Genomic DNA, 5,555 nt, shown 5'->3' with positions numbered 1-5,555 from the left:
GTCACAGTGGTGTGTGAAAATCTAATTAGTGGCACACTTGAGATTTTCTGCCCTGAGTCAAAATGAAGTGAGTTATTTTTACATTAAGCACATATTTTATAGATTACAACCAATGCATTGTCACAAGAAATTACTTAAACCAATATACACATATGGAAAGTATTTTTAGCCTAGAGACAAGACAAGTAAGTGTCTGTGGTTTGCACAAGCATACAATGAAAGCACTTTGTTCTGGTGACTGGGTTGGTCTGACAGAGGCTGTGAATCACCTCTGACAGATAACATGGCTGCAGGTGTCTGCTACTGATACAGTGTCAATGCTCTTCTCCAAACCTCCTGCCTGGATCCAGCCTCAGGTGTAAATATAGACGGTCGTCATGGCAACATCTGCACAGGTGCCTGGCAATGTCCAGGTCTGTCAATCAATGGCAATCTGACAAATGGGGATGTGGCATTATGAAACTGCAAGTTTATGGTTGGATTTCTTAAGCATCAGAAAGCTTTTCTCATATACTTTGAACTTCACTGTCTCTCCTGATAATATCTGTCTTCTTCCCTAAATCCTTTTCCTCTGCAGCTTCTTTGAGGATCCATGAGCCATGAATGCAGTTACCACGTCAGTGTCTTGAATTGTTACAAACCCAACTGGTCATTCTATGTTAGCCGAGGCGTCGGGGATGATGTTCTAAAGGGTTGATGGATGGCTTCTTTTCCAGAAAAATGTAGTTTCTAGTATTCCTGTCCCAACGCTGTCATGGCAGTCACAAAAGGAACATAAAGAGTTATTTATTCCTGACATCTCGAGTGAGCTGCATTATGACAGCAGCATCGTGGTTCAAGGGTTTAAAGTGACTTTATTCGCTGGTAACCTGAGTCAGAGAGGGATTACCCTGTGAGAACACAGTAAACCCGCTAACCTAGAACATAACACTGTAGTAATTCAAGTAGCCATTAATCTGCTGACTATTAAGCACATGTTTCCAGCTGTCAGATACTGCATCATGGCAACGTCTCATTCTGAAAGATCAGTAAGTTCAAAGCACTCAATAAAGAAACTGTACCTTTTCTGTGGCTGTTGTCTCTTTACATAAGCTGCACTTTAAAACGTAATGAATATGAACCCAGCGGGTTCACGGTACCTGACAGTAGACCTGGTTTACTTTTGAAACTCTGTAGACCTCAGTGACCTGGAACAGTAACATTATGTACATTAATGGTTACGTGTTACTTAACCACTGAGCTGCACCTATTTTATCCTTTGTAAGTTGCAAAAATGTTCCCTCTCAGAAAATAAAGCTGCTACGCCGCATCATTCATGGACAGTCAGGGCCATACGTTTTGGAAATGGCACAAATTTCTGTGTTTCATAAACAATGCAGCTTCACTTTCTTATATATGTGTGCACAGCTGTAGCCAAAGCATTAGGCTGTGACTGTAGTCCAGGCTTTACATACCACACTGGCCTTCTGTTCATCACTATGTAACATATTAGCATGATAGCCACCTGGTGGCTCATTGGTTCACTGGGTGATGGTGTTAATGGGGGTCCTGTCACTGCTGGGATTCTGTCATGACGGGGCATCGGTGTCTAATCAGCAAATGCAATAATTAATTTCTCTGTCTCAGTAAATTACATTCAATTCTTCCAAATGAGCTCTCCTTAACATCCCCCCCCCCCCCCCCCCCCCCCCCCCAGAGTATCTGAGGAACTAATTCCTTAATTGATCATCGTTTGCTTTGCTCCTGTGCTCAGGATTCACATATACAGCATTTCAATGCACCTAAATTCCTGCTAAACCAGTTCTCATCTACGGTTTTCTGGTTTTTGTTGTAAGACAACAATGTCTGGCTTTAAACTCTGCAGATCTGAAAGGAACACTTCAGATCTCAATAGGAAAAAAATGATGCTGGATATCTATACTGTTATGGATGGGATAATGGGTTAGAAACTGCCTGTGTACTCTCACCATATGAGGCCAGGCATTATCATGCACCAGGAGGAACCCAGAACCCAAAGCACCAGTGTTGGGTCTGACAGTGGGTCCAAGAATTTTGTCCAGATACCTAATGGCAGTCACGGTGTGGTTGCCTAGTGGATATGCCTCCCTAAACTATCACTGACCAATCACCAAACCGGTCATGCTGAATAGTGTTACAGAGTTGGTCATATGTCCATATTGGCATGAATATGTTTTTTTTCTGATGTGTTTTCAAAGTGTATATAAACAATAAATATTTTTGCCTTTGTCTTACTGTTGAAGCACATGCTTTTGGTTAGGTAATTCCTGAAGAAAAACTCCTGTAAAATTTGGATTATATAACCTATTAAATACTATAAATACTTAAATACTTGAAATGTGCAATTCACTTGTATTTTTATTTTTTATTCCTATTTATTCTATTTATCCCCTTTGTATATTTTATTTATATTTGTCTCTGTATTTATATATGTGTGTGTGTGTGTGTGTGTGTGTGTGTGTGTGTGTGTGTGTGTGTGTGTGTGTGTGTGTGTGTGTGTGTGTGTGTGTGTGTGTGTGTGTGTATATATATATAATATTCTGTAACTCTGTAACTTCTGTCGGTGCTGTGCTTTTTTTGGAAATCGAATTTCCCAGAGGAACCCACCCGAGGGATTAATAAAGTTCTATCTAATCTAATCTAATCTAATCTAATCTAATAAAGGACATTCATTAATTCTATCCTTTCTTTATTTGACTAGCAAGGCAAGGCAAGGCAAGTTTATTTGTACAGCACAATTCAACAACAAGGTGATTCAAAGTGCTTTACAGAGACATTAGAAACAAGAACAAATAAAAAGCATGATTTAAAATTGAATAAAACAAGCAAATAAACTAACTAACTAATTAACAAACAAACAAACAAACAACAGTATATAAAATCAAAACAGATAAAATCAGAACAGTAGATAAAATCAGTAGTTAAATGTAAGTTTTGAAATTTAAGCTTAAAGTGTGGATCTGGTGCTTTATTCAAATGCAGCTGAGAACAGGTGAGTCTTCAACCTGGATTTAAATAAACTGAGTGTTTCAGCTGATCTGAGGCTTTCTGGGAGTTTGTTCCAGATATAAGGAGCATAAAAGCTGAATGCAGCTTCTCCGTGTCTGGTTCTGACTCTGGGAACTGATAAAAGACCTGATAGCAGGTCATCTCTCCATCAGTCCAGCATCTGTTTTCTTAACCGTTTGTCCAATTTAAGGTCTTACGCAGCTCGAGCTTATCAAGAGCTTTTATGGCCTTAAAAGAATTTCTTAATAGATTTTAGTGACCAAGACAGAACCACCGTGATTTAAAGCCTGAAGGGCTCGTACATTTGCAAGGTTAAATACATTTTTCTGTGTTTGGCTTCCTGCAACAAAACTGGGCAGACTGAGTAGTACTGCAGTGCCTGTGCTCATAGAGTTTGTTTCACTTTTAATTGTCTGTAACCTTGCTCTTTATTTTAAAATGTGCATTTTGTCATCCAGATACTGTCATTGGTTTACAGATTGGGGTTTTTTCCCTTTAAAATTAATTAGGCTGAATTATCTAAAGCCAAGAGTCACTGACCTTTTCAGCCTCAGCTTAACCAGATATGTGATTCCCAGAGTAAGACTACTTAACTGTTCTTTCTCTGTTTAACCAGTGTAGCAGTTTCCTTCTGTCTGTAATACTGTAGTCTGTGACTCTGTTTTCACAAGCTGTTCAGCCCAGTTTGAACTACATCTGTTAGACGCTTCCACTAGTAACAAGCAGTATTCTGAATTTCCTTAAACAAAGGCTCCACTATTTCCTGTAAAATACAGATTTTTCTCTTCAGAGGAAATCCTCCAAAAGATTTGTGCTCAGACTGAACATACTTTAGCTCTGAGTTTAACGTAAAGCTTTTCCAAGGCTGAGATTTTAGGTGTGGTCTTAACAGCGTGGTTCTGCCAACTTTGTCAAAGATGTTTGAAAGCCAGAGATTAATATTAAGTAATGATTAAATGCAGATAGAAAAAATAACCTGAGTAAATACAAAGTCCCGTGTGAGTTTTACAACACATCTAACGAGACGCAGATTGACAAGAAAGTTTAATTTTTGTCTTTGGACAAGCCTTTGTGTTGCTTTTGGTCAACAGTGGTTTTCTCCTTGGATCTCTCCCATGGATGCCATTTTTTAATTCATTCAATTAAATTGTATTTGTACAGCATCCTCTTTGCTTAGGCTGCTGCCCCCGCGACCCGGCCCCGGACAAAGCGGATGAAGATGGATGGATGGATGTACAGCATCAAATCACAACAACAGTCGCCTCAAGGTGCTTTATATTGTAAGGTAGACCCTACAATAATACATACAGAGACAATCCCAACAATGATATGACTTCCTATGAGCAGCACTTTGGCGACAGTTGGAAGGAAATACTCCCTTTTAACAGGAAGAAACCTCTGGCAGAATCAGTCTCAGGGAGGGGCGGAGCCATCTGCTGCGACCAGTTGGGGAAAGAGAAGGAAGACATTTTTGCCTGGTATCTTTCTTACTGTTGAATCATGAACTCTGACCTTACTGAGACAAGTGAGGCCTGCAGTTTTTTAAATGCTGTTCTGCATTCTTTTGTGATCTCCTGGATCCATTGTCTGTGTGCTCTTGGAGTACTTTTTGGTATGTTCACTTTTCCTGGGAAGATTCACCATTGTTCCAGGTTTTTTCAATTTGTGGGTAATTTTAAGACAGATACCTAATACCAATATTTGGTCATTTTTAAATCCAGTATTCCAATATAATATTCCAATCCAGTCGATATTTTTTTCTTTCCAACACATAAAACATGAAGTGATTTCTTTCAAATTTGCTCTGTTCAATTATTTATTTATTAGTGTACTGCACAGTAAGCAAGCATTTGGCATCCTGGTCAACAACAAAAAGGACAGGTTTAGCACCCCCCCAAAAAAAACCCATAACAATCGTCAAATGTCAAAATAAAAATGACAGAAGAGTGCACATGCTAAAAACAGTCAGCTGCCAAGAGACTGAAATACACACAGATCCTCAGAAGTACTGCTGCATCCCACACACAACACGTGTACGGAAACATAAAAATACACACAGAAAATATGTTCATTCTTCTCTCCTAGGCAAACATCAAAGTAAAAAGTACTTGCGCTGTAGTTAAACTCTGGGGTCCACAGTAATGGAGACCTACTGCTGACCAAATGCAGTACTTAAGGCATAAAAAATAATTATTCTTGTATAAAAGGTTTCAGTGGCATTTTGCAAAGCTTAATGGGTTGTTTTTAATCATGATGCCAACATCATCCCCCATGACAATGTCTGTCTGTTTGACTTTTCATTCTGTTCACGTTTGTGAATTCGCATATGTCTAGTCTCAAGAAATGTGAAAAAAGATACGAGTCACACAGGTCTACGGACCCGTCAGTGACTATATACAAACATTAGCATATTCTGGAACTTTTTAAACTGGAGTAGTAGCAGGAAGTTGCTATAACTAGAATGAAATGGATGCTGCACAAAAAATCCTACTTGTCTTTGCTTTGCAGCATGTGCAGCATGTGCAGCC

The sequence above is a fragment of the Astatotilapia calliptera genome, chromosome 8 (genome assembly GCF_964374335.1).
Source record: "Astatotilapia calliptera chromosome 8, fAstCal68.1, whole genome shotgun sequence".
NCBI classification, from domain to species: Eukaryota; Metazoa; Chordata; class Actinopteri; order Cichliformes; family Cichlidae; genus Astatotilapia; species Astatotilapia calliptera.
The sequence above is the reverse complement of the archived record's forward strand: the minus strand, read 5'-3'. Positions refer to the sequence as shown.